Raw genomic sequence first — 9,429 nt, forward strand, 5'->3', positions numbered from 1 at the left:
GCAAAGATATGATAGCTTGTGGAATTATTCTATGCTTCGTGATTCAGATTATATCAACACGACTGCCCAAATCTACCAACATTTGCTTATTTTGAGATATGAACCTATGTTATGGATGAATAAGTGATTAGATGCTTAAATGAGCCACATTTCTTAGCTCCGTTAGTCAATGGATTATTTCATTTTGACCCATAAAATAGTCAGCTAGCCATATAGACACAACCATGACAGAAACCAGAGACCTAGAAATGGTTAAAGTATATCAGTCGTGTCCAACTTAGAGACAGTGAAAAAAGTTCATAGGCCATTGCTTGATACAATGCTACCTGCTCCCTCTTTCACCCCTCCAAAAACAAACATGTGATTGTATTTGTCTGAATGTGTGTTTTTGTGCTCGCACATATACTGTCGATTTTCAATATTCACAGATTCCATAATTGTGAATTCAACTACTTGCTAAAATTTATTTGTTAACCCAAAGTCAATATTCCTGGACATCTCGTGATAATTTGTGGACTTATGCAGAGCAGCACAAAATTTGATTTGCCAAAAGCGCTGCTGAAAGTGCTGCTGAAAGCTAAGGCTGAACGAGGCCATCATCTGCCTTCTCGTTTCTGCTCTCATGCAGTGATGAGACCAGAGGATGGAGACAGTTGGAGCAGTGCAGTGTAAGTAGCTCTGGCTCTGGGGCCAGATGGATGGGATTTGAATCCCAGCTCTGGTACCCGTTAGTGTGGCAGGCTCAGGCAAGTAACTTAACACTTCTCAATCTTGTTTTCTCTTTCATAAAATAGAGAGCATAGAATCTACTAGAACGAGTTGTGTTTATGATTAAAGATTATAATATATTTGACTTATATGTACTTCACCTAGGAGGTAAGTCAGTATTTGCACTAATTCAGTGTTTACAGTGACTATACAGAACATAACTACCAGAAACACTGAGAGTCTACTGTAGCTAGATATTGATAATGAGAATCTGAAACATCACAGTCGTTTGTTTGCACTGTGAGAAGACTGAGATCATTCTTACCTCACGTTCATGTGCACTAATTTTGACATATACTTCAACATTGTCACATTGTTTGCCAATTTAACTGCAGAAATGCATGTGCTATTTCACTTTTACAATCAGTCAAATTTCATTTACATTTGCTATACGAGATTGTTAATGAAATCATTCAAGCCGTGCTGGACAGTTGGCTTGTGTAAGCCACTCATTGACTGCTGTATTTCTCTTGATAACATTACTACCCAACATTTATCACAGGTTCGGGTCTTTTGCAAAAGTAAGAGACTATTACTTCAAGAAGGAGTTAATAGCAGTTTTGGGCCTCATAACAGATTTTTCAGCTGGCTAACTGCTGTGCTTGAGTTAGACATAAGCAAAAAGTACAGGAACCGTTGAATGAAATCAAGGACTCGTCCACCTCAACTGAACTGAAAAATAGCACTTTTAAATTAGAAACAAATTATATATTGCTGATATATAAAAACTCATAGCTCATACTAAAATTATTAATAACATATTGTAAATGGACAAAAGATTGGAATAGACCACTTAAAAATGTGTACAAATGGCCAACAAGCACATAAAAAGATGCTCAACATTGTTAGACATCAGAGAAAACCAGAACAAATTCTCCATGAACTAGTACTACATACCCACTAGAATGACTAAAATGTAAAAGTTAATAATACCAAGTATTGACAGGAATGTGAATAAACTAGAACTCTCATAGATTGCTAACGGGAATGTAAAATTGCATAACTAATTTGGAAAATAGTTTGGCAGTTTCCTGTAAAGTTAAACACACACTTATCACCTACCCAGCAAATCAATTCCCAGGTAACTACCTAAGAAAAACGAAAGCATAGTACTACACATATGTGAGTACTACAGTGCAAGGTTTACACAGTTTCCAAAGCTATACTCCACCTGAATGGCTCCAGCCAGTGACCAGAGATAAAAACTTAGAGTCATCGCTCCTTCCTAGCAGGCTTGGCTCCCCAGTTTCCCACCACTTTCTTTAAATAGACTACTCAGATATTTTCCAGTGAACTTAAAAAGCCCACCTCTCAATCACAGTTTGACCTCCTGGAATTAGTGCCTGTTTGCTTTAAACCCACCAATCTAAGCTATCCACAGAAAACCTGTTTGGATAATGCCCTGGACCCAATAATGGCATTGGCTCATGAGTCCTCTTCCTGCCTGCACTCCCTGACCTTTGAGTGTGTGGCCTCTAGGCATGCCATGTACCACCTAGAGTCTGTAAGTACTAAAAACTCTTAAATTTTCACATTGTGGCTGTGTCATTGAAGCCCTGCAACAATCCAACCCCTGATGGAGAGTCACGCAGAAGGGACCCATGCAGGTAGAACCCCTGCTGGTGCCCTTTTGTCCTGGCCTCTGGTGGCTGGTGGGGACAGTAGGTACTAGCTAAGTCCATGGAGAAACTCTAAAGAATTTCATTCAAAACACACACAAAGACTCAGACACAAATGTTCACAGCAGCTTTAATTATAATAGCCCAAAATGAAATAACCCAAATGTGAACAACAGGTGAATGAATAAATAAATGTGCCATATTCATATAATGGAATTCTAATCAATAATAAAAAGAATGGACTACTGATACACAAAACAACATGAATGAATTTTTAAAACCATGATGCTGAGTGATAGAAGCAAACACAAAAGAATACAAACTGTATGATTCCATTTATATAAGATTCTACAAAAGATAAAACTAATCTATGACAGCAGGAAGCAGATCAGTGCTTGGCAGGGGCCAAGGGAGGGCAGAAAGGGAACGTTAAAAAGAATCATGAGGGAATGATGGGGATTATGGAAATGCCCTCTACCGTGATTATGACAGTGGTTACATGGGCATAGATAATTGTCAAAACTCATTGATGAGTTCAATTAAAATGCATGCATTTTACTTAATGCAAATTATACCTCAATAAAGTCGATTAAAAATTATATAGGGCTTTGAATAGTCACTTAATAAGAGAGAATTAGAACAAAGAAAGAGCTAAAGAATAGCAGAGAAGAGAAGATGAAATAATCTGTGAAGGAGAGATAGAAAGAACGTAGATAGTGAGAGGCCTTCGGACTTGGACTGAGCCACACTACCAGCACCCAGTTTATGGATGGCCTATCATGGGACTTTTCTTCACAATTACATCTCAATTTAAACATAATAACCCCCGAGAAGTTCCGGTCAAGATGGCAGAACATATGGTCCCCAGTGTCACTCTCTCACACAAATCAACCAATTTACAGCTATAAAAATGTAACAACAGCCAAGCTGGGGCCACAGGAGCTCAGGGGAAGAGGAGGAGAGACCTATGGAATTCATGGAGGGGGAGAAGCCATGATGAGAGAAAGAAAAAACTGCTCAGAGTGTTTTGTGCCACGGCTGCTTTAAGGCCACATGGAGCAGGAGCTGGCTGAAGCCACAGCTATGCCCTTCCAATGGAGTTGCTTGGAGCTGGCAGGGGAGAAGAGGTCCTTCATGGCCCCCAGGACAGCAAGACCACTAATAGGGTACCCGTAGACCCATGCAGGAATGAGGAGCCAGAACAGCTGAAAAAGAGGAGCCATTCAGAGGCTGGTGAGTCATCACAAGGGACTAGTGCAGGGCTCATCCCATGGGAAGTGTTTGGAGCACAGGCAGTGGGGGAGACAGGCCCACCAGGAGAACATGGGGACACAGCAAGGATAGCTGAACCACCCCCCTAATCAGTGCAGGACCACTCAGAGGATACTGGCCAGGAATGCAGAACTGCATGGGGTGCAGTTTGATGAAAAGGCTCAGGCCCAGATCAGAGTTTCTATACAACCCAGGTGCACCCAATCTCTGGAGAGCTAGAAGTACCTATAAGGTCAACCATTAAACCCTGAACTGCACAAAAACTCTTCCCTAGGGAAACAGCAGCAAAGCAGCAATTTAGTTCAACCACAGAGCTCAAGTACTGGTTCCCACAGGAAGTTCCCCCGTTTTAGAAGTAAGCAAAGGACAAAAAATTAGTTGCAGCCTAGGCACGCTGCCAGCACCTTGGGGTCAGCCAAGGGACCTGGGGTATGGAGCCAGTGACCAGACACTCCCACCCACAACCATGTACACCACCAGCACCAAGGAGCATGCCAAAAACATCACCTCCATGTGGGTGGCCCACCACAGACACCACAGCAACCACAGCTGCCACAAAAGTGGCTAGACATCACAACCACCACAGAGATAGTCCACCAGCCACTGGAGTACATTGACACAAGGAGAGTCATCAGCAGAGACCAGAGAAAAGAATAGGATGTCTCTCTCCTCAAAGCCCATTCCAGAGTGACAGAGAAAGCATCTGCTCTATAATAATATTGGGGGACCTGAACACACATTTCAGCATTGGACAGATCATCTAGACAACGAATCAACAGAATAACCATTACTCTTTCAGAGGGAGAGAAGAAATCTAGGGTTATCAGAGGTGGGAGGGGGAAGGGAGAGGGGGCTAGGGAGAGATTGGACAAGGGACAAAGAATAAGTATAATTTGTAACAATATACGTACTAGTAATATTGATTTGATCAACATACGTCAACATTGAATCCCAAAAATATGTATTATCAATTATGATTCAATAAAAAATAAATAAATAAAAATAAATATACAAGAAAAAAAGAAAGAATGTAGATTAAGATCAAAGATGAGGCCGAGGTAGGGTGCTTTACACAGTCTTTATAATTCTCAGGGGCTCTGAACTGCAGAAATAAATGCAAAAGTAATGTGGTAGAATGAGCTACTGACTCTCTTCTACCCTTTAACGTTCTGCCTTTTGGCCTAAATTAATAAATTTTGTACAATTTTCTTTAAGGAAGTAGCCTAATGCTAATAAATACTATGTTTTAACTATTTACCTGCTAGTTATTAATGAAATATAACCAGGAATAACTACACTTTTAAAATATCTTATCACTAAAAGACAAAAATAAAATGGCACTTACTCTGGTAGAGTAGCAACTCAAATCCTGAACCAGTTGGGGAGTCTTTTTTCTTCACTCTGATTGACTATTCTTATGTCAAGAATTCTTTAACTAATAAATATATACTGGTGTGTGATATGTTCCAGACTTTGGTCTAGATATCAAGGACAACCAAAAAGATGACCAAAAGAATGACTCTTCCCTGAAAGAATGTTCAGTTGGGGCAGAGGCAGATATATACAGAAATAATTACAGCAAGTATGACTACAGCAATATGTCCTCAATCGTTTATGTACATCAGAATCACTGGGGCATTTGCTACAAATACAATTCTTTGTCCTGCATCCAGAGATTCTGATTTGTGCAGCTTGGATGGGGACCAAAGATTCTATATTTAATGTTTTCCAGGTGATTCTGGTGGACCTTAAACCTTGAGACCCACTGATGTAAGGTTTTACGGGAGCACCCAGGATTACCAAAGCCAGCCTAGGACAGACGGTTTGAAGGAAGTGCTGCTTGAGCTGGTTAAAGAAGAATAAACAGGAGTTACCAGACAAAGGCCAGATAGAGGGTTAGACTTTCAAAAAGGTTATATATAGGGTTTTGAATTGTCACTTAATAAGAGAGAATTAGAAAAAAGAAAGAGAAACTATTTATACAGTTACTACTGTATAAATAGTTATGTGAATGTAAATGAAAAGACAGGAAGTGGCGTCAGTGAGGACTGTCAGAGTCAGATAAGGAAGAGATTTAAACTAGTTAACTAAGGTGATATTTTGACTGGAGCTGGTCGGAACAGAGATGGACTGGGGAACACAGGGCCAGTTGCTCAGCTTTTCTCTTTTTTTAATTTATTTTATTTATTGAATCAAAATCAATTATACATATTTTGGGGGTTGAACATTGAGATATGTTGATTAAATCAATATTACTAGCATATATATTGTTACAAATCGTAATTATTCTTTATGCCCCTTGTCCAATCTCTCCCCTTCCCCCAATCCCCCCCTCCCCCCTCTAATTGCCCTAGATTTCTTCTCTCCTTCGAAAGAATAATGGTTACTCTGTTAACTTGTTGCCTACATTATCTGTCCAATACTGAGAGATGTGATAGGTTCCCCCAGTATTATCATAGAGCAGATGCTTCTTCTTTCGCTCTGAAATGGGTTTTGTGGAAAGAGACATCCTCTTCTTTTTTTTTTTTTTTTTTTTTTTTGTCATTTTTTCGTGACCGGCACTCAGCCAGTGAGTGCACCGGTCATTCCTATATAGGATCCGAACCCGCGGCGGAGCGTCGCAGCACTCCCAGCGCAGCACTCTACCGAGTGCACCACGGGCTCGGCCCAAGACATCCTCTTCTTTGTCTCTGCTGGTGACTCTCCTTTTGTCAATGCACTCCAGTGGTTGGCGGACCATCTACGTGGTGGCTGTGGCATCTAGCCACTTTTGCAGCAGCTGTGGTTATTGTGGTGGCTGTGGTGGGCCACCCACGTGGAGGTGCTATTTTTGGCATGCTCCTTGGCACTGGCGGTATGCCTGGTTATGGGGTGTGTTTGGTCCCCTTCCCCATGCCTCCGGTCCATGGGCAGGCCCCAAGGCACTTGGCGCTATGTGCCTAGTTGTGGAAGAGGGAGCCAGTCCCCTTCTCCATGTCCCGAGTCCCTGGGTGGGCCCGAGGTGCTGATGCAGTGTGCCTGGTTGAGGGAGGGCAGTCTGGTCCCCTTCTCCATGCCCCGGGTCTCTGGGAGGGCCACAAGGCACTGGCACCATGTGCCTGGTTGTAGGAGGAGGGTCCGGTCCCCTTCTCCAAGCCTCAGGTACTACTCAGGTGGGCCCCGAGGTGCTGGTATTTTGTGCCTGGTATGAGAGGAGTGTCCAGTCCCTTGCTCCATACCTCAGGTCTCTGGGCGGGACCTGAGGCACTGGCTTGGTGTACCTGGTTGTGGGAGAGAGGGACAGTCCCCTTCTGCATGCCTCTGGGCCAGGAGGGCCCCAAGGTGCTAGCATCGGGTCCCTGGTTGTGGGAGAGAGGCCCAGTCTCTTTCTCCTTGCCTCGGGTCCCTGGGTGGGCCCTGAGGTACTGGTGTGGTGCGCCTTGTTGTGGGAGGAGGGTCCGATTCCTGACTCCATGCCTCAGATCACTGGGTGGGACCCAGGGTGCTGGCTTGGTGTGCCTGGTTGTGGGAGAAAGGTCCAGACCCCTTCTCCATGCCTCAGGTCCCCGGGCAGGGCTGGAGGTGCTGGCATGGTGTGCCTGGTTGTGGGAGGGTGCTCCAGTCCCCTTCTCCATGCCCTGGGTCCCTGGGTGGGCTCCAAGGTGTGGGCATGCTGTGCCTGTTTGTGGGAGGGTGGTCCAGTCCCCTTCTCCATACCCCAGGTCCCTGGGTGGGCCCCACGGTGCTGGCTCAGTATGCCTGGTTGTGGGAGTTGTTCCGGTCCCTTCTCCATGCCCTGGGTCCCTTGGTGGGGTCCAAGTTGCTGGCATGTTGTGCCTGGTGTGGGAGAGAGGTCCGGTCCCCAACTCCATACCCTGGGTCCCTGGATGGGCCCCAAGGTGCTAGTGTGGTATGCTTGGTTGTGGAAGAGAGGTCCAGTCCCCTTCTGCATGCCTCTGGGCCGGGCGTGCCCCGAGGTGCTGGCACGGTGTCCCTAGTTGTGGGAGAGAGGTCCAGTCCCCTTCTCCTTGCCTTGGGTCCCTGGGTGGGCCCCGAGGTACTAGTATGGTGTGCCTTGTTGTGGGAGAAGGGTCTGGTTCCTGGCTCCATGCCTCAGGTCACTGGGTGGGACTCCAGGGTGCTGGCTTGGTGTACCTGGTTGTGGGAGAGAGGTCCAGACCCCTTCTCCATGCCTTAGGTCCGTGGGCAGGGCCTGAGTCACTGGTGTAGTGTGCCTGATTGTGGGAGAGAGATTGAGATCCCTTCTCCATGCCTTAGGTCCCTGGGCAGGGCCTGAGTCACTGGCGTCGTGTGCCTGGTTGTGGGAGAGAGATCCATTCCCCTTCTCCTTTCCCCAGGTCCCTGGGTGGGCTCTGAGGTGCTGGCATGTTGTGCCTGGTTGTGGGAGAGAGGTCCGGTCCCCATCTCCATGTCCTAAGTCCCTGGGTGGGCTCCAAGGTGCTGGCATGTTGTGTCTGTTTGTACGAGGGTGGTCTGGTCCCCAACTCCATACCCTGGGTCCCTGGGTAAGCCCCCAAGGTGCTGGCTCCATGTGCCTGGTTGTGGGAGAGAGGTCTGGTCCCCTTCTCCCTGCCTCCAGTCCCTGGGCAGGCCCCAAGGTGCTGGCGTGGTGTGCCTGGTTGTGGGAGGGGGATCCAGTCCCCTTCTCCATGCTTCAGGTCCCCAGGCTAGCCCTGAGGCACTGGCACAGTTTGCTTGGAAGTGTGAGTGGGGTCGAGTCCCTGGATCCAAGCCTCTGGTTCCCAGGAAGGCCCCAAGGTGCTGATTGTGTGCCTGGGCCGGAACTAATTTTTTGTCCTTTGCTTCTAACATGGGGGAACTTCCTGTGGAACTAGTACTTGAGTGTGTGGTTGTTTAAATTGCTACTTTGCTGCTTTTTCCCTAGGAAAGGCTTTTGTGCAGCTCAGGGTTTAATGGCTGACCTTGTAGGTACTTCCGGCTCTCCAGAGACCCAGTGGATCTGTGTTCTGTAGAATCTCTGATCTGGGCCTGAGTTTTTTCATCAAACTGCACCCCATGCAATTCTGCATTCCTGACCAGTCTCCTCTGAGTGGTCCTGCACTGACTGGGGGATGAATCGGCTGTCCTTGCTGTGTCCCAGGGTTCCCCTGGTGGGCCTGTGTCCCCCACTGCCCATGCTGCAAACACTTCCCATGGACGGGTCCTACACCAGTCCCTTGCAATGACTCACCGGCCTCTTAACGGCTCCCTTTTTTCAGTTGTTTTGGTTCCTCACTCCTGCGTGGGTCCACGGGAACTCTATTAGTGGTCTTGCTGTCCTGGGGGCCGCCAAGGCGCTCTTCTCTCCTGCTGCCTCCAAGTAACTCCATCTGAAGGGCACAGCTGCGGCTTCTGCCGGCTCCTGTTCCATGTGCTCATCAGCTCCAGCCTTAAAGCAGCTGCGGCCTGAAATGCTCAGAGCAGCTTTTTTTTCCCTCATCATAGTTTCTCCCACCTTCATGAACTCCATAGGTCTCTCCTCCTCTTCCCCTGAGCTCCAGCAGCCCCAGCTTGGCTGACGTTACATTTTTATAGTTGTAAATTTGGTTGATTTGTTGGAGAGAGTGACGCTGTGGTCTGTCTATTCCGCCATCTTGATTGGATCCCCTCAGCTTTTATCATTAGTAATTTTTCTGGTTTCTTACCCCATCTATCCAACCCTTAGGAAAAAACCACGTGGTAGGCACCTAATAGAAATATCCTCAGACTTACAGGCTCAGTTCACAAACATATTGGACTACTCAACTTGATCCTCCCTTCTGTACCATTT

This window comes from Cynocephalus volans, chromosome 7, assembly GCF_027409185.1.
Source record: "Cynocephalus volans isolate mCynVol1 chromosome 7, mCynVol1.pri, whole genome shotgun sequence".
NCBI classification, from domain to species: domain Eukaryota; kingdom Metazoa; phylum Chordata; class Mammalia; order Dermoptera; family Cynocephalidae; genus Cynocephalus; species Cynocephalus volans.